This window comes from Ornithorhynchus anatinus, chromosome 15 (assembly GCF_004115215.2).
Source record: "Ornithorhynchus anatinus isolate Pmale09 chromosome 15, mOrnAna1.pri.v4, whole genome shotgun sequence".
NCBI lineage: Eukaryota > Metazoa > Chordata > Mammalia > Monotremata > Ornithorhynchidae > Ornithorhynchus > Ornithorhynchus anatinus.
Window position 1 is genome coordinate 17,289,689 of NC_041742.1, and position 21,148 is coordinate 17,310,836.

Consider the following 21,148-nt stretch of genomic DNA (forward strand, 5'->3'; position numbering starts at 1 on the left):
TATGGTATCTTCCTAAGCGCTTCATACAGTGCATGGCATTGAGTGGGCGGTCATGACTACTGCTATCCTGCCCGCCCCAACTAGGAAGTTCGGTGCAGGAAAACTCAGTTATCCAGGCGCCACTTCTTTTGCAGGGGCCATAGGAAGGACTCAGGAAGAGTGGGCGGCTCACTTCTGACAGGCAAGAGCACAGGCCTGGGGGTCAGGAGGTCTTGGGTTCTAATCCCGGCTCTGCCACAAGTCTGCCGTGTGACCTTGGGCCAGTGCCGTCACTTCTCTGGACCACAATAAGCGATCGATAAATACGACCGAATGAAGGAATGCACGACTGTGAGCCCCACGTGGGACAGGGACCGTGTCCAACTCGATTTGCTTGTATCCAACCCAGTGCTTAGTACAACGCCTGGCACAGAGTGAGCGATTCGCAAGTACCACAGTTATTATTAACCACAAGGGCTCGGTGATGGAGATGCTAGCTGCTGTCAGTGAAAGAGTGGGAAAGCCCAAAATAACTTTAAGATATGTGGAGTCCGGCCTCACGGTATGTGACCCTTTACTCTCTGTCCCTTTCCTGCGCTAAACTAATGGAGGTACTTGGAAAAGAGGGTTAGCCAGACTGCAGGCCTGTTACTGGTCTCATCGTGGTTGGGATTTAATAAGGTACAAACAATAAAAACACTAAGGGGGCAGGAACTTAAAAGTCGCAGATGAGGAAGGGAGGAGAGACACGGTTTGGCGGATGTGAAGAGGAGAAAGGTGAGTGGGTGGTGAGAAAAGAGAATCAAACAAGGTGCAGGTAGGCTGTCTTGGGAAAAGCAAAGAATGTCAGCGGAGATGTGAGGCAAGACGTCTGCCTCTCCACCCTAGATTGCAAACTCTCGGTGGGCAGGGATCTTGTCTACAAACTCTATCGCACTATACTTTCCCAAGTACTTAGTACAGTGCTCGGCACACAGTAAACGCTCAATAAATACCTCTAGATTAATCGAGAACCGGAAAGAGGGAGATGGCGGATGGTGAGTTTTGAAACAAAACCGTCCAGTCCTCTGCTTCATTGGGAAGGGAACGGGTGGTCACTGGAGGGTCTTGTGAGGGTGGAGAAAACTGTCTCAGACAACAGTTTAAAGAGATGATCCGCGGGGTGGAGAAGCATGAGGTTGAGAGACCGATAAGGGAGCCAACTCGCGTTAGGAGGTGATGAGAGGGGTGAACTGGGGTTGTGGTCGTTTATGCTCTTCCCCGCTTCCAAGTCTTACTGAAGGCCCATCTCTTCCAAGAAGCTTTTCCCTTATGCCCTCCTCTTTTTTCCCCCCACTCCCTTCTGCTTCGCCCTGACTTGCTCCCCACATTCATCCTCTTTCCCATTCCCACAGCACATATGTATACACCTCTAATTTATTTATTTACATATATTAATACCTGCCTCCCCCTCCGGACTGTGAGTTCCTCATGGGCAGGGAATTTGTTTGTTATTGTAATACACTCTCCCAAGCACTTAGTACAGTGCTCTGCACCCGGTAATCTCTCACTAAATACCATTTATTGACTGACTGTCATGGGTGACCTTGAGCAAAACATTTAACTTTTATGTGCCTCAGTTCCCTCATCTGCAAAATGGGGATTCGATACCTGTTTTCCTGAAAATTTAGACCCTGAGCCTCATGTGGGACCTAATTAATTTCTATCTATCCCAGCACTCAGGAAAGTGCTTGACACATAGTAGGTACCTAATAAATGCCACTATTACCATCAAGTAGTCCAGCTGCAAACAGGGTTTTGGAGATTTTATTTGTCCCATGCCTAAATTCACTCAGTCAACTCTAACCTCACTGGAGATACATTTAAGGTCTCACAGATACCATTTAATGGCTTATGCAGCAAGAGATCTTAATCCTTCACCACGGCAGTTCAAGACAGGTTCCTACTGCACTTTGACAGGTGAGGTAACTGAGGCACAGAGAACTGAAGTGACTTGCCTAAGGTCACACTGCAGACAAGTGGCAACACTGAGATTGTTCTTCCCCTTGACGCTGTTTAGTGCCATTGTTCTTGTCTGTCCGTCTCCCCCGATTAGACTGTAAGCCGTCAAATGGCAGGGACTGTCTCTATCTGTTGCCGACTTGTTCATCCCAAGCGCTTAGTACAGTGCTCTGCACATAGTAAGCGCTCAATAAATACTATTGAATGAATGAATGAAAGATTAAAACCCAGGTCCTTCTCACTCAGTATGTCTTTTGGAGTCTGCATTTGCTAGCTTGCTGCAGTTTCAAATGATGTCCTGGATGAGTTTCACAGAGGCTCAAACCATCTCCTGAGGTGGAAAATGTTCAGCAGTGTGAGAAGAGTTTGTCCAAGGCAAGGCCTAGGTTCTAATGATAAACACAATTTGATAACAGGCTGGGAGCAGGGGGGACTTATCCCTTATATTTGCTTCGTGGTGAGGCAGGGACCTATATTATACACCTATTTAATATAATCAATACTACCTCAATAATTCATCTTTAAAGAAATCACCTCGAGATTTATGTGGTTTATGTGGTGCTCGCCTGATCAAATAATGACTGGAAAACAGAACGAACTGCCCACACAAGACCGAAGCTGAGGCGGTTCCCCGCTTGGATCAGCAATGGCATTTATTGAGCACGTCCTGAGTGTGACAAACTGTATTAAGCGTTTGGAGAAAGATCACAGAAGCACAAGGAGGGAGACCGATAGCGCATCATGAATAAACAGTGGAATCAGAACGAGTAAAGTGAATGTTCATGAATACATCCATATAATAAGAATAATAATAATAATTGGGGTATTCGCTAAGCAATTACTACGTGCCAGACACTGCTCTCAACGCTGGAGTGGATACAAGCAAATATTTAAGCTGGGTCGTGAGGGAGGGTAACCATAAATACAATAATAACTACTAATAATAACTGCTATTTATTAAGTGCTTACTGTGTGCCCGGCACTGTTCTGAGCATCTGGAAGGATACGAGCCAATCAGGTTGGACACAGTCCCTGTCCCACATGGGGTTCACAATCTTAATCCCCATTTTCCAGATAAACTAACTGAGGCAGAGAAGTGAAGTGCCTTGCCCAAGGTCACACAGCAGACACGTGGAGGAGCGGCATTAGAACCCAGATCCTTCTGACTTGCAGGCCCGTACTCTATCCGCAAGGCCACGCTGTTTCTCACAAAAGGGCCCGAGGCGTCTGCCGGTCGTGCTGTGCCTGAGAGTCCTGAACTCTAGAGGGGACAAATCCAGGTCCTGAAGGTTTTCCCCCACAGATCATCCTCAACGGGAAGGAGCGGGGCGAGACGTCGCGGGATGCGGGCCGCCAGCTCCCCGGGGTGGAGGCGATGCTCAGGGTGACGGCTTCCTTTAAGGAACCGGTGGTGGCCGGCTTCCCCGGCAGACGCTGAACCGTCAACGGAAAGGGACGGGGGGGGGCCACGCAGGCCAATAATAGTTCCTGGAGGAGACCGAGTAGGGAAGGTCCGTTCCCTCCTGCATGTCAATGGGAGAATGGAGCCCATTATTGGGTGATGACAAGGAGATAAAATTCACAACAAGATGGCACAACCACGTGACATCTAACAAGCGTTTATTGGACAATGATCCACTTGAGCCGTGGGTGATCTACGCAAAACCAAGTGCTGGGTAACATAGATATATGTCCGAATATCTCCCAACATTTTCCCAAAGAGGAAATGCTTTAAATGATTTCTGCAAATGTTTCCAGGGGAAAATAAAAGTAGGGAAAGAAGCAAATCTGAATTACACCGTGGAGGGCTAAATCACCGACAATCCAAGCTTTTGGGTACGCCTTTGCCTTCCAAGCCGCCGGGCTCCGGTACTTGCCAGTCTGTCAGCATGGTGACCCTCTCGTCCTGCCCAGTGTGGAAACAAACGGAAGCAACGTGGCCTTCCGGAGCTCAGTGTGGGACTAGGAGTCAGGAGACCTGGCCCGATTTTAGCTAAAAGACATTTATAATGAGGACTTTGGGGGGGAATATCCTGCCACATATCTGACGCCTGCAGATTGAATTTTCCAACCTCTTGTACCATCACGATGCTGGCCACGTTCTCATCCGCTGCCTGCCACGTGCAGCGCGTGGTACAGATCGTGCGGGAGACCTACCGTACTGAGAGAGACGTGTCCTTGCTTGCCAGGACCTGACGATCTACTGGGGGATATGTGAAAAAGCAGGGAGAAACACAAAGGCTTCGGTAGCCCTGACAGCATCTGACTGCTGACTGCGATTTAATTTTCATAATCAATATCAATTAACGCCTCTGTGCTTTGCCAAATGCTTTATCTTGGGCTGCTTTGTCAAGGGCGGTCAAGTCAGTAAATCCCAGAGGAGAATTAGAAAAGAATCAAGAGGCCCAGGGCAGCTGGTGGTCCAGGAGGGGAGAAGGAGCTATGCTTGGGCCTATCTCTTCTTGAAAGGCCTCTCACATAGAGCTATATCCATAGACATATATTACAAGCCCTCCTTCAATCAATCAATGGTATTTACTGAGCACTTACAGTGTGCACAGCAATGGACCGAGAGCTTAGGAGGGTACAACCGAGTTGGTAAACATGGTCCCCGCCCAAGGTGGGTTTATAGTCTAGAGGGGGAAACAGACACTAATAGGAATAATTTGTAATACATAATTGATAATCCTTCTAGTGTCAGAGCTGAAAATGGAGGCAGAGAACAGCAAATAGTCATAATGGTATTTACTGAATGCTCAGGAAAGCCAAAGGCTTTTTTTCCTGTCACTGATCAGGGAAAAGAAGAGGGCAGACTCCGGAAAACCTAGGAGGCTGGTAGCTCCTTGTGGGTGGGCAACATGCCTTCCAGCTTTAATGTACTGAACTCACCCTAGGGCTTAGTAGACTGCTCTGCACACAGTAAACACTCGATAAATGGCAATGATTAACAGACTGGCTCTAACTTGATTTTAGCCCCCCAAGTGCTTAGCACAGTGCGCTGCACACAGTAGGTGCTGAATAAAGATCATCGACGGTTCCTTCATCCACCGCTCTTTCAGGGGCAAACACACTGGTCCATACAGTTTCGGTAGGGGTTCCTCAGTCCACAGCAATTGCAAGACGGTAACATCCCCAAAGAACGCTACGTGGATCGTTGAGAATTTTTGTCCAGGGAATTACTGAAGCCGCGCTGCCTACCGTAAAGAGTACGGGCCAGGGAGTCTGACTACCTGTGCCTCAGTTAGCTCATCTGCAAAATGGGGATTATGACCGTGAGTCCCACGTGGGGCACGGTCAGCATCCAACTTGATTAGCTTGTATCTACGCCAGTGCTTGGTACAGTGCCTGGCACACGGCAAGCACTTAATATACACTATCAGAGAAATAACTGCTCTCCCTCCTAATCGGACTGTGAATCCCTTGTGCAGCCTGTTTATCTGGTATTTAACCCACACAGTTCAGTGCTTGGCACATAGTAAGTGCTAACCAATACCACCATTTCTGTTTAAATAATAATAAATAAATAATGTTGGTATTTGTTAAGCGCTTACTATGTGCCGAGCACTGTTCTAAGCGCTGGGGGAGACACAGGGGAATCAGGTTGTCCCACGTGGGGCTCACAGTCTTCATCCCCATTTTACAGACGAGGGAACTGAGGCCCAGAGAAGTGAAGTGACTTGCCCACAGTCACACAGCTGACAAGTGGCAGAGCTGGGATTCGAACTCATGAGCCCTGACTCCAAAGCCCGTGCTCTTTCCACTGAGCCACGCTGCTTCTCCACTGACACAACCTGGACAAGGCACACTACCAGAGCTCTGGAAGACCATTCCCTTCTCTTGGGTGAACAGTGGGTGCTCTCTGCTGACAGGAGAGGTCACAAGCTCCTGGGTAATGAGAACGGATAATTAAATTGCAGAACACAGTTCCTGGGCCCGTAGTTCTTTGACTTGATTGACCAAGCAGAGCTGTAAAAGCATCAACAAACCATGATTAAGGTCTTCTAAATCAGAGATGGGGTGAATTGAGGTTGGAATTCTCTTCTTCATCACACTAGACGTGCCACGAAGACCTGCAAATGTCCTGGAGCTGATTTCATTGCATTTCATTCCCAGGCAAATGATACTTAAACATCGATCGTTCGAAAGGCCTCACTAAGCAACGCCGTAAATTTTTTCTGTTGTTTTGTGTTTTTAAGCAAAAAAGCATCCATTTTCTCACCATCTACACAAGTTTATAGAGAAGAGCTGCCCTTCAGTTTGAAGACAGCCCACTGACTATGGAACTGTATTCACGGGTTTACCTGTCAAAGTGACAATCCCTTGAACGCACGCAGTCTCTGCCCATAAAAACGCCATAGGGCAATTTCTCTGCCCCCCTTGCCATTCGGGGTGAGCTCTGCTCGCCCTCCAAGGGCTAGATTGTAAGCTCGTTGTAGGCAGGGAATATGTCTATTTACTGTTGCATTGTACTCTCCCAAATGCTTAGTACAGTGCTCTGCACACGATAAGCGCTCAGTAAATACGACCGAATGAATGCACACGCCACCACCAGCGGTATCCGAGCTAGAGTTGCTTCTGCAGGAGTGGTGACAGTTTGCACTGAGCCAACCCCACTCTCTCACCTGAACCTTCCTCTTTGCGGGGCGACACAAACTTGAGATGACTTTAAGGAGAAAGGGTGTAATAATAATAATAATGTTGGTATTTGTTAAGCGCTTACTATGTGCCCAGCACTGTTCTAAGCACTGGGGTAGATACAGGGTAATCAGGTTGTCCCACGTGGGGCTCACAGTCTTAATCCTCATTTTTCAGATGAGGTAACTGAGGCACGGAGAAGTTGAGTGACTTGCCCACAGTCACACAGCTGACAAGTGGCAGAGCTGGGATTCGACCTCATGACCTCTGACTCCAAAGCCCGTGCTCTTTCCACTGAGCCAAAGTGACTTGCCCACAGGCACACAGCTGACAAGTGGCAGAGCCGGGATAGACTTCACTGTGAGGTGGGAACAGAGTCGCACAGACCTCAACAGCAGCAGACGCCACCAGGCCCTTTCTTCCGTTTGGAGAGCCAGCTTTGAGGGCGAAGCTCCTTGTGGGTAGGGAACCGTCTCATATCGTTATAGTGTCCTCCCCCAATTGCTCAGTATGGTTTTCTGCACACAGTAGGTGCTCAAATACGACTGCTGGATTGACTGGCTTAATAAAAATTGGGGCCTGGGAGGAATGGCGGTCTTTACCCCTTTCTGTGACAAGCCAAAACATGAAATGAAGAAAACAGCAGCAGCAATAAAACAACCCTCAGTTTTCCTCCGCACAGACAGGCAAGGACCACAAAGGGAAGGGGCGTGGTCAATGCATTCATTCAATCGTATTTATTGAGCGCTTACTGTGTGCAGAGCAGTATGGGTGATACGGAGCGACAGCTTGATGTCCATCAGTTACTACTCCGATAAAGAAAGACCCCCACAAAGGCTTCCCCGGCCCTCAGCCCGACATCGCCGTCACCCGCCCTTCACCAGCCTGGGCCAATGATTCCCACACCCAGCCGAACCAAGGGCTCCAGGAGATGCCATCTTTCTGGGCATCTCCCACTTCCCCCCGTACCTCAGGGCCCAAGAGAATGGGTACCACGGCCAAGTGACACTAGCAGACAGCGAGGGAGTCTCGAGAGGAAAGGTTTCTGGCAAACCCAAGTTCCCCACCGCCCCAGCCAGATGCAGCGCACGTGACGTTATACGACAGGCTGAATGAATACATCTGGGGCATTGCCAGCTTGCCCAGGAAACCCCCTGATATCTTCTATGTACATTTAGGGGAATAAATCACAAACTAAAGAGACGGAGAACTGTAACATTAGCCCAAATCCAATTTTTGGCAGAGAGGACGTGGATATGGGGGAGACCGGTGAGAAGTCTGGGATCTTCCGGACTGGGGGAAGGTGTGAGGTGTGGAGGGAGCATCTTCGGGATCCCCAAACCTGCACAGAGAGGGGTCCGGATGTAACTCACGACTACCCAGGGGAAAGCAGAGGCGGCATTACTACACGTCCTAATGTTCCTACACTCCAAAAGCACAGATACGGGGCAACCTGTACTTCTTAATTCTCAGCAACCTCCCTAAAAACTGACAATTCTGCAGCGGACACACTGGATCTGTAGACCCACTCGTATACAATTACTTAATGTAAAAATACCTCGCGGTGTTGTACTTACCACGTGGCAGCGTTACTTTCGAAAACGGAAACACTACTCTTGACCGTCGGGGATTCCATGATTTTGGCTTTACAGCTCTCAAGGAAGGTCGGCGCTCGGTAGGACGGGCAGGGGAAACGGTCCTCGAGACCCAGGTTCTAATCTCAGCTGGTCCTCGGACAATGGCTTCCGGGACTTTATTCGCCTCTCTCTACCTCCGCTTTCCCATCTGAAAAACGGGGTTCAGAGTCACCCCTGCGAGGGCAGACTAACACTATGCCCTCACAGTGGTGACTGGCTTACAATGAGCACCGAGGAAGCCCGCCAGAAGGTCTCTGGAGCCAACGAACGAGTTGGATCCACAGGTGTACGTCACCTGAGACAGGCAAGGTGAATGAAGGTAAATTTGTTTCGGTCCCTCCATTCTCATCTAAGATAGTTTCTACTCTCCTACCTGCCTGATATTTAACAAGCAGATGAAACTGAAATGAGCTGGGCGGCCGGGGGCCAAGCGAGAGGTTACACCGATCGGAAACTGGCTGCAGTCTTGCCACCCAAAGAACGGACAGGCTAAAAGGTCAGCCTGAGACTCACAAAGGAATGAGGGCAATCCAGATAGCTGAGGTGCAGGTGGGCTAAAATTAGCTCGGCTCTGAGGGAAAAGAGCACCGCATGCGAGTGAACACACAGACACACACCTCACCCCCGCCCCGCTAATCACGAGGTCTCACTGGGAACCTGCCTGTTAATGGCCTAAACCGCCACCACCTGTGAGGAGGCCAGGTGTGAGCTGAGGAAGTGGCAGGAGGGGCTGGGGGAAAGCAAAGCCAGGAAGACTTTTGGACACAGAAAAAAAGGGGTTTGGATCTAAGGTGAAAAACAAAGTCAAAGCCTTTTTGTTTTCTTTTTTTTTTTGAGGAGAGTCAGGAGCACATAAAGTGACAGCTGTAGACTCGGTTGGAATGTAAAGTAACCCTGGCATTATCCTTTATCTCTCCCTCATAATCTCCCCCCCCCCCCCCGTCTCAAACCCCATATTCAGTCTGTCACTAAATCCGGTCTTTATCACATTTCCAGGGTCCACCCTGTCCTTCCATCCAAGCGGCCACCACACTCACCTAGGACTCGGTCACATCCGGGCTTGCCTCCTGAATTCCCCTCGACTGACCTTCCTGCCGCTGTCGGTCAATCATTCATTCATTCGTATTTATTGAGCGCTGTGGGCACAGCACTGTACTAAGTGCTTGGAAAGTACAATTCGGCAACCAACAGAGACAATCCCGAACCAACAACGGGTTCATAGCCTACAGTCAAATTTACTGAGCATTTCCTGTGTATACAGCAAGGGGAAGAATACAATCATCCCTTCTCCCACCCACCCTTCACTCTGCTACCCAGGTCATTCTTCTACACTGCCATTCTGCACTCACCTCCTCACTCTTCCAAAAACTCTCCGGGTGTTGCCCATTCCATTAGTAGAGGTCACAGAAGAGTAGTAAAGGGGCCACTTTCTTGTTAGTGATTTGCAGAGACAGATTCTGGCGGGGCAGGGGAGGGAAGGGAAGGTCAGGGAGATCAATGGGCTTGTAAAACAAAGCTAGGACCTGGGAGAAAGGGGGAGGCGGCTGGATTTATCTGGCAGCAGAGAGAAAGAGAACTGCAATTCAACTGGGCACAATTTCACCCATAAATCCAGGAAAGTTTTAACTTGTGTGGTAGAGGCAGGGAAGACTCTATGTAGTTGTAATGGTATTTAATGAGTGCCTAAAAGAGGGTGACCCACTGTGCTAAGAACATCAGAGGCAAAAGACAGGTTCCTGTTCCTTAGATACTTACAATCCAATGGGGGACAGATGGCCATAGCATGGCCTAGAGGACAGCCCGGGGCTGGAAGGCAGGGGACCTGGGTTCTAATCCCCGCTCTGCCACATGTCTGCTGTGTGACCTTGAGCAAGTCACTTCACTTGCTCTGTGCCTCCGTCACCTCATCTGTGAAATGGGGATTAAGTCTGGGAGCCCCGTTTGGGGCATGGATTGGGTCCACCTGGTTGTCTTGTAACCACCCCAGCGCTGAGCACAGTGCTTGGCACATCATAAGCACTTAAATACCCTTAATATAAAATAGGAGTCACGTCATTTAATCGCACACCCGAAGGGGCGGAATGAATAAAATCCACTGGAGTCATTTGGCTGTGCATTCCTGAACTGGGGCTGAGATTCCTGTCCACCTTATATTCGGTATCATCCAAGGCAGATAGGGGATTAAAAACTGGCCCCCGGGGCCGGTGAACGGCTACGTAAGACTGCAGCGGCCGTGACTGATCTAAACTACCAAACCGGACAGGATCAGCTCGGGACTTCCATGAAGCATGTACGGGGAGAAAGATCACAACAGAAAAAACTCAAGTCAAGGGGTCCAGGGAAATATTTTCCAGCTGTCGAGGCCGACCTGAGGAAATGGATAACGCGAATCGAACCCCGTGTGCTCGGCTTGAGGAAAGGCCGAGAAAGAGGGTTGAGTCGAAAATATTCAGCTAGAGCTTGAGTTCTGAGAAATCCACCTCTTCCGACTACCTCTTCTGGCTGCGTCGCGGGAAGACGGGCAACCAGCAGCCCCACGGCCCGCAGAAACTCCCAATGTCTGACTTGGCTTCACTGCATCCTCAAGACTCATTCAATTGTATATATTGAGCGCTTACTGTGTGCGGAGCACTGTACTAAGCACTTAGTATTAAGTACTCAGGTTCCAGCCGTGCTTTTCCCGAGGATGGGGGGGGATTCCACTACTGACGGAGAGCCCAGCCCCCCAAACCTCCCTCCCCTACGCCTGGCCGAAGCAGGGAAGGAGCCCCCATTGCCGGGGAAAACCACCTGGCAAGTTAAGGGGTGCGCATGTGTGTGGGTTCCACTAACCCCTCTCCCCGGGAAGCCTCGTCCCATAATCTTACACCCCCAAATCCGTATATCATCATTCAGACCTCTCACTCAACCCATTCCCGTGTAACAAACAGCGCTCTCCGCTAATACAAGGGAAGGTCTGTGCATTCCACATCTTGGTACCTGTCCACCATACGGGGTGGGTTCGTGTGGCCGAACTCCACCAGCCGTAGACAGCGCAGTGCGACTATCTTGCAAAGACAAACCAACAGATGCTTGAAAATATACCAGTGAAGGGGTACAAGGATCAGATAAGGCGCCCCGGGGGAATACGCCACTATGAAATATCAGAATAGGTGAAAGCAGAAGTGAACACAATTGTAGAGATGACTGACGGGAATGCATCGGATGAGCCATTTGGAAAGAGGAGAGCCCTAGGATTAGGAGGACCCGGGTTCTAATCCTGCCTCCACCACACACCTGCTGTGTGACCTTGCGCAAGTCACTTTTTTTATGGTATCTGTTCATTACTTACTACGTGCCGGGCACTGTACTAAACGTTGGAGTGGATACCAGCTAATCAGGATGGACACAATCCATTTCCCTCTTGGGGCTCACCCTCTGAAACCCCATTTTACAGATGAGGTAACTGTGGCTAAACGAAGTGAAGTCACTTGCCCGAGGTCACAGAACAGGCAAGCTGCAGAGCTGGAATTAGAACCCAGGTCCTTCTGTCTCTCAGGCCCAGGCTCTACCCATTAGGCCCAGCTTCTTCTTCACTTCACTTCTCTGTGCCTTCAGCTACCTCACGATGTAGTGGACGGAGCCTGGGAGTCAAAAAGTCAGGGCTTCCAATCCTGGCTCCACCACTTGCCTGCTGTGTGACCTTGGGTTAGTCACTTAACTTCTCTGTGCTTCGGTAACCTCATCTGTAAAATGGAGAATAAGACCGAGAGCCCTATGTGGGACAGGGACTGTGTCCAACCCAATTTGCCTGTATCTGCCCCGGCGCTTAGTACAGTGCCTGGCACATAGTAAGCGCTTAACTAATACCATAATTATTATCATCATTGCCAAATGGGGATTAAGACTGGACTCTCCACAAGAAGGGGGCTGTGTCCAACCTAACTTATATAATAATAATGTTGGTATTTAAGCGCTTGCTACATGCCAAGTACTGTGGTAGATACAAGATCATCAGGTTGTCCCACATGGGGCTCCCAGTTTTAATGCCCATTTTACAGTTGAGGTAAAGAAGTACAGTTGAGGTGAAGTTATGTGACTTGCCCAAAGTCACACATCTGACAAGTGGCGGAGCCAGGATTAGAACCCACAACCTCTGACTCCCAAGCCCGGTCTCTTTCTACTAAACCATGCTGCTTCTCCCCCAGCGCTTAGTACAGTGCCTAGCACATCGTAAGTGCTTAACAAATACCATAATTATGATTATCATCCTCTGTCAGATGGAGATTAAGACTGTGGGCCCCATGAGAGATGGGGGCAGTGGCCAACCTAACTTGTATGTACCCCAACGCTCAGTACAGTGTCTGCCACCTAGTAGGCTCTTAATTACCACAATCATTCATTCATTCAATCATATTTATTGAGCGCTTACCATGTGCAGAACACCATACTAAACGTTTGGGATGTACAATTTGGCAACAGATAGAGACAATCCCTGCCCAACAAAGGGCTCACAATCATGAATCTTATCATCTGTAAAATGGGGATTAAGACGGTGGGCCCCATGAGAGTCGGGGACTATGTCCGACCTGACCAACCTATACCTACCCCAACGCTTAGTACACTGCCGGCCACATCGTGAGCGCTTAAATACTCCAAGTATGATTCTTACCATCTGTAAAATGGGGATTAAGACGGTGGGCCCCATGAGAGACAGGGACCGTGCCCGACCTTATATCTACCCCAGTGCTTAGTACAGTGCCTGCCACATAGTGAGCGCTTAAACACCACAATTATGATTCTTATCAGCTGTAAAATGGGGAGTAAGATGGTGGGCCACATGCGAGACGGGGACTGGGCCCGACCTAACTACCCCAACGCTTAGTACAGTGCCTGCCATATAGTGAGTGCTTAAATACCACAAATGTGATTCTTATCATCTGTAAAATGGGGATTAGGACGGTGGGCCCAATGTTAGATGGGACTGTGCCCGACCTAACTCATATATACTCCAATGCTTAGTACAGTGCCTGCCACATAGTGAGTGCCTAAATACCATAATTATGATTCTGCTCAGCTGTAAAACGTGGATTAAGACGGTGGGACCCAAGAGAGACAGGGACTGTACCCGACCTAACTTCTATCTACCCCAACGCTTAGTACAGTGCCTGCCACATAGTGAGCACTTAAATACCACAATTATGATTCTTAGCTGTAAAATGGGGAGTAAGACGGTGGGCCACATGTGAGATGGGGACTGTGCTCGTCCTAACTATCCCAATGCTTAGTACAGTGCCTGCCATATAGTGAGTGCTTAAATACCACAAATGTGATTCTTATCATCCGTAAAATGGGGATTAGGACGGTGGGCCCAACATGAGATAGGACTGTGCCCGACCTAACTTGTATCTACCCCAACGCTTAGTACAGTGCCTGCCACATAGTGAGTGCTTAAATACCATAATTATGATTCTTCTCAGCTGTAAAATGGGGATGAAGACAGTGGGCCCCATGAGAGACGGACTGTGCCCCACCTAACTTGTATCTACCCCAACACTTAGTACAGTGCCTAGCACAGAGTGAGCACTTAAATACTAAATTATGATTCTTATGATCTCTAAAATGAGGATTAGGACAGTTGGTCCCAGGCAGGACGGGGACCGTGCCCGACCTAACTTGTCCCTACCCCAACGCTTAGCACAGTGCCTGCCACAGAGTGAGCGCTTAAATACCATAATTATGATTCTTCTCAGCTGTGAAATGGGGATTAGGACGGTGGGCCTCATGTGAGACGGGGACCGTGCCCGACCTAACGTGTATCTACCCCAACGCTTAGCACAGTGCCTGCCACATAGTGAGTGCTTAAATACCCCAAATGGGATTCCTATCATCTGTAAAATGTGGATTAAGACGGTGAGCCCCATGTGAGAGAGGGACCGTGCCGGACCTAACTTGTACTTACCCCAACGCTTAGCACAGTGCCTGCCACATAGTGAGCGCTTAAATACCATAATTATGATTCTTCTCAGCTGTAAAATGTGGATTAAGACGGTGGGACCCAAGAGAGACAGGGACTGTGCCCCCCCTAACTGGTCCCTACCCCAACGCTTAGCACAGTGCCTAGCACCTCGTGAGCGCTTAAATACCCCAATTTTGAGTCTTATCATCTCTAAAATGTGGACTAAGACGGTGAGCCCCATGTGAGAGAGGGACTGTGCCCCACCTACCCTGTCCCTACCCCAACGCTTAGCACAGCGCCTGCCACATCGTGAGCGCTTAACACCTGAAAAAAAAAATGGGGGGGGTGGGGGAGGAAGAAAGAGGCGGCCCTAAAGACTTAAAACTAATTGTGGGTGTGAAGGTGGGGGGGAGAAATAACTGCCTTTCCGGAGCGCTTACCTGTGGCAGCGCTGAGGGCTGAAGGTGGGTCAACTGAGGCCTCGGGGCGGGGCGCAGGACAGGCCTCGGCGCGCGCCCCCGCCCCAGCACGTGGCGCGCGCCCGGGGGGGGGGGGCGGCGCCGACGGAGCAGGAGGACGCTCTGCGCCTGCGCGCCGGGCCCCCCGCTTGGGGGCGTGGCCTCCCCGCTTACGTCACCAGCGTCGCCTTGAAAACGGCCGTCGGCCGCCCCCTTCACCGCCGCCGGTTCCATAGTGTAGTGGTTATCACGTCTGCTTTACACGCAGAAGGTCCTGGGTTCGAGCCCCAGTAGAACCAAGCGCTTCTTTTCCCTTTGTTATTTTTTCTGAAAGACTGTGTGGTGTTTGTTTAAGCGCTTAGAGCAGCGTTCGCAGCGCGGGGGGAGATACAGGGTCAGCGGCTTGTCCCTGGTGAGGCTCCCGGGCTTCATCCCCCCTTTTACAGAGGAGGGAACGGGGGCCCAGAGAAGTGAAGTGACTTGTCCAAGGTCACACAGCTGACAAGTGACAGAATCGGGATTCGAACCCATGACCTCTGACTCCCAAGCCCGGGCTCTTTCCACTGAGCTACGCTGCTTCGTGTGTGTGTGTATGTATGTGTGTGTGTGTGTGTATATATATATATGCTTCATATATATATGTGTGTGTGTTTATGTGTATATACACATCCACATATACACATACGTGTGTGTGTATATATACATATAATAATAATAATGTTGGTATTTGTTAAGCGCTTACTATGTGCCGAGCACTAAGCGCTGGGGTAGACAGACACAGGGGAATCAGGTTGTCCCACGTGGGGCTCACAGTCTTAACCCCCATTTTACAGATGAGGGAACTGAGGCACAGAGAAGTGAAGTGACTCGCCCACGGTCACACAGCCGACAAGTGGCAGAGCTGGGATTCGAACTCATGAGCCCCAACTCCAAAGCCCGTGCTCTTTCCACTGAGTCACACTGCTTCTCATGTATATCCATATACATATATACATATATGGATATATATATATCCATATATGTGTGTGTGAATATATATGTATATGTATATGTGTGTGTATATACATACACACATACACACACATACATACACACACGCATATACATACACATATACATACACACACACAAACACACATATATAATAATAATAATAATAATAATAATGTTGGTGTTTGTTAAGCGCTTACTATGTGCCGAGCACTGTTCTAAGCGCTGGGGTAGACACAGGGGAATCAGGTTGTCCCACGTGGGGCTCACAGTCTTAATCCCCATTTTACAGATGAGGGAACTGAGGCACAGAGAAGTTAAGTGACTCGCCCACAGTCACACAGCTGACAAGTGGCAGAACCGGGATTAGAACCCACGACCTCTGACTCCAAAGCCCGGGCTCTTTCCACTGAGCCACGCTGCTTCATGTGTGTGTGTGTGTGTGTGTGTGTGTGTGTGTGTATATACATATATGCTTCATATATATATGTGTGTGTGTTTATGTGTATACACACACATGTGTGTGTGTTTATGTGTATATATATGCTTCATATATATGCTTCATATATATGTGTGTGCGTTCATATGTATACACACACATGTGTGTTTATGTGTATATACACATCCACATATATACATATACACATACATGTGTGTGTATATATACATGTATATCCATATATGTGTGTGTGAATATATGTGTATATGTATATGTATATATATACTCCCCCCCTTTCTCTGTATTCTTGTCACACAGCTGACAAGTGACAGAATGGGGATTCGAACCCAAGACCTCTGACTCCCAAGCCCGGGCTCTTTCCACTGAGCTACGCTGCTTCATGTGTGTGTGTGTGTGTGTGTGTATATATATATATATGCTTCATATATATATGTGTGTGTGTTTATGTGTATACACACACATGTGTGTGTGTTTATGTGTATATATATGCTTCATATATATGCTTCATATATATGGGTGTGCGTTCATATGTATACACACACATGTGTGTGTTTATGTGTACATACACATCCACATATATACATATACACATACATGTGTGTGTATGTATACATATATATCCATATATGTGTGTGTGTGAATATATGTGTATATGTATGTGTATATGTGTGTATATACACATACACACCTACACACATACACACATACATGCATACACGTATATACATACATACATATATACATGCGCGCGCACACTCACACACACACACACACACACACACACACACACACACATATATATATATATATATATATATATATATATATATATACTCCCCCCCTTTCTTTGTATTCTTTTATCCTTCTCTCTTTGCCCTCTCCGGGCCGGAGGCGAAGGCAGGCTGGAGTTTCCTATTGCTGGAGAAACAAATACCAACATCATTATTATTATTATTATTATCATTATTATTATCATTACTGCTAAGCCCCAGGGAGTTCAATAGTACTTATTGAGCGCTTACCCGGTGCAGAGCACTGGACTAAGCGCTTGGAATGGACATTTCGGCCACAGATAGAGACCATCCCTGCCCAGTGATAATCTAATCGAGTTTCCACCCTTGCCTGGGCTGTTTTCCTATGGAATAATAATCATAAAAATAACAATCATAATAACGATGATGGCACTTGTTAAGCATTTACTCTGGGCAAAGCAGAGTCCTAAGCTCTAGGGGGGATGCAAGGTGATCAGGTTGTCCCACGTGGGGCTCCCAGTCTTCATCCCCATTTTACAGATCAGGGAGCTGAGTCACAGAGAAATGAAGTGAATTTCCCAAAGTCACTCAGCTTATAAGGGGCAGACCAGGGATTAGAACCCAGCTCCCTCTGACTCCCAAGCCCATGCTCGTTCAACTAAGCCAAGTTGCTTCTCCCTTATTGAAGGCCCATCTCCTCCAGGAAGCCTTCCCTGACTGCGCCCTCCTCTCCTCTTCTCCCGCTCCCTTCTGCGTCACCCTGACTTGCTCCTTCGTTCATCCTCCCTCCCTGCCCGCAGCAGTTAGGTATAGATCTGTCATTTAATTATTTCTTCATCCACTTATTTATTTCTATTGATGTCTGTCTCCCCCTCTAGATTGTGAGCTCATTTTGGGCAGGAATGTGTCTGTTGGTAGATTGTACTCTCCCAAGTGCTCAGTACAATGCTCTGCACACAGTAAGCGCTCAATAAATACAACTGAATGAGTGAATGAACGAAATGACTTACTGATCAGGGCCAACATGGGGCTCACAGCTTATTGTGAGAGGCACCGGATCCCCATTTTGCAGATGAGAGAACTGAGGCACAGAGAAGTGAAGTGACTCCCCCAGAGTCACAGGGCAGCTAAGTGGCTGTGTCCAACCTGATTCATTCATTTATTCAATCGTATTTATTGAGCACTTACTGTGTGCAGAACTCTGTACTAAGAGCTTGGAAATTACAATTCGGCAAGAGACAATCCCTACCCAACAACAGGCTCGCAGTCTAGAAGGGGGAGACAGACAACAAAACAAAACAAACAGACAGGCAGTGCTTATTTATTGAGCGCTTACTGTGTGCCGAGCACTGTACTAAGCCCTTGGAAAGTACAGTTACAGCAATAAAGAGACAATCCCTGCCCACAATGGGCTTACAATCTAGGTACGTATTTTTTATTCATTTTATTAATGATGTGTATATATCTATACTTCTATTTATTTATATTGATGCCATTGATGCCCATCTACTTGTTTTGCTTTATTTTGTTGTCTATCTCCCCCATTCTAGACTGTGAGCCCACTGTTGGGTAGGATTGTCTCTATCCGTTGCTGAATTGTACTCTCCAACCACTTAGTACAGTGTGCTGCACACAGTAAGTGCTCAATAAATACCATTGAATGAATGAATGAAAGGAGGGAGAGAAACAGACATCTAAAACTATACTTTGTACCTAGCCCAGTGCTTAGAACAGCGCCTAGCACATAGCAAGCACCTAACAAATACCATTAGGAAAAAAAGTGGTGGAATCAGGGTAGGAACCCAGAGCCTCTGATTCCCAGGGCCCGTGTACCATGTCACGTTGTACAGTAAGCGATCAAAAAGTATGAGTGATTTAGGTAATTATCCTGCTGCTGCAAAATTCACAGGCTTTTCTTTTCAGACGGTATTTGTTAAGCACTTATTATGTGCCAGTCACTGTACTAGGCCCCTGGGTAGTATAAGCGAATCGGGTTAGACACAGTCCCCGTCATTAAATCGATCAGTATTTACTAAGCGCCTACTCAGTGCCAAGCACTGTACTAAATACAACTCTACTAAGTACAGTTGAAGCCAGACCCGATTCCCCGGCCTCAAAGAGCGACAATCTAAAAAGTGGGGACGAGCGAACAAAGAGTATTTACAGATAGTGGGAGCAGGAGGGAGAACCAGGGCATAGCGGGAAGTAGTGCAAATATATCATGATAAAATAGGGGAATAAATAATTAAATTAATAAATGCAAAATAGATCCACAGGAGCTTAAGTGCTGGGGATAGGAGTAAAATACAGGAAGCCATTTGGAAGCAGCATGGCCTAATGGCAAGAGCCCAGGCTTGGGAGAAGGAGGCCCTGGGTTCTAATTCCGACTCTTGGGCAAGTCGCTTAACTTCTCTGTGCCACCTGTAAAATGGGGATTGAGACTAGAAGTCCCCTGTTTGACAGGGACTGTGTCCAACTTGATTACCTTGTATCTACCCCAGGAGTTGGCACATAGTAAGCGCTTACAAATACCATAATTATTAATCAGGGAAGGCTTCCTAGAGGAAGTGTTTTTTTCTTTAAGAACCCTTTGAAAATGGGGAGAATTGGGACGTAGGGAGGGAGAAGGAGAGAGGTCTAGGCTGAAAGTACCCTGAGAAACGGTCGGAGTCAAGAGAGTCAAAAGCGAGATACGGTTAGGAGATGAGTTACGATGCAGTGGGTGGAGAGAGCCAATATTAAACTGTAGAAGGAGAAAACAGGAGAGAGTCCGGAAGCCAGGGAATGGAAGAAAACAGTTTTCCTCTTGAGCATCTCCAAAGGAGGTGCGGGCGGGGGGACGACGAGGGATGACTGCTGAGCAAATATGCACCAGCAGCTGCTTCCTTTTTGTTCAAATTCCTTTTGTTTGTACCCAATCGTTCTTTTCCATTTTTATCTATGGGCAGCTTTCCCTAGCCCTTGGAAAGGGGACCTCAAGAAGCCAGCATATCTTGTGTTCTGATTCAGGCAAAAAAAAAAAAAAAAATCTCTAGTCGCTTGATGCCCAGATTGATGAGAATGGCCACGATGTTCACTGTACCTTGATCGATCGCCTACTAGCCCTGAAATTCAGTCAACTTTATGTATTGAGCACTTACTGTGTGCAGAGCACTGTACTAAGTGCTTGGAAAGTACAATTCAGCAACAAATAGAGGCAATCCCTACCTAACAGGCTCATAGTTTAGAAGAGGGGAGAGAGACGACAAAACAAAACAAGTAGACAGGCATCATTAGCATCAATATAAATAGATAGCATTATAGATGTTTACACATCATTAATAAAATTAATAGACTAATAAATATGTACATATATATAGAAGTGCTGGGGGGCAGGGAGGGGGGGAGAGCAGAGGGAAGGAGTCAGGGCGATGGGGAGGGGAGGAGAAGCAGAGAAAAAGTGGTGCTTAGTCCGGGAAGGCCTCCTGGAGGAGGTGAGCTCTAATAACAGTTTTGGGTTTTGTTAAGCACTTACTATGTCCGAAGCACCGTTCTAAGCGCTGGGGGGTAGATATAAGGTAATCAGCGTGGCTCAGTGGAAAGAGCACGGGCTTTGGAGTCAGAGGTCATGAGTTCGAATCCCAGCTCTGCCATTTGTCTGCTGTGTGACCTTGGGCAAGTCACTTCACTTCTCTGTGCCTCAGTTACCTCATCTGTAAAATGGGGATGAAGACTGGGGCTCACAGGCTCACAGGGACAACCTGATTCCCCTGTGTCTACCCCAGCGCTTAGAACAGTGCTCTGCACATAGTAAGCGCTTAACAAATACCAACATTATTATTAATCAGGTTGGACACAGTCCCTGTCTCTTGTGGGGCTCACATTCTTAATTCCTGTTTTATAGGTGAGGTAACTGAGGCATAGAGAGGTAAAATGACTAGCCCAAGGTCACAGGGCAGACAAGCAGCAGGGCTGGGATTAGAACCCAGAGCCTTCTGACTCACAGGCCCGTACTCTCACCTCTGGGCCACGCTGCTTCTCACATAAGGGCCCGAGGCATCTGTCGGTCGTGTTGTGGCTGTGAGACCTGGACTCTAGTGGGGACAAATCCAGGTCCTGGAGCTCTTCCCCTACAGATGCCACTGATTCCCCGCACTTCCACCATCTCTACAGACCACTGATCCAAACCTGGAGTTTCTGCCAGCCTCCCACACGAGGCTCACAGGGTTAATCCACCTCTTTTACAACGAGGTAACTATGGTCCAGAGAACTGAAGTGACTTGCCCGTGATCACGCAACGGACAAGAGGCGGAGTCAGG

At 48.1% G+C, this 21,148-nt stretch overlaps 1 protein-coding gene and 1 non-coding gene across 2 annotated transcripts in view; one reads left to right on the top strand and one right to left on the bottom strand.

Annotated features, from left to right (window-relative positions):
* The window catches only part of PPEF1 (protein phosphatase with EF-hand domain 1), a 71,719-nt gene extending 57,037 nt beyond the window's left edge, over positions 1–14,682 (bottom strand). The window contains exon 1 of the mRNA XM_039914214.1: positions 14,631–14,682. The gene's annotated coding sequence lies outside the window, so the exon portion shown is untranslated. The remainder of the gene's footprint in view (positions 1–14,630) is intronic.
* Positions 14,683–14,874: 192 nt separating this feature from the next.
* On the top strand, positions 14,875–14,947 carry TRNAV-UAC. The gene has a single exon. It is a non-coding gene; the product is annotated as a tRNA-Val (tRNA).
* Positions 14,948–21,148: the final 6,201 nt, after the last annotated feature.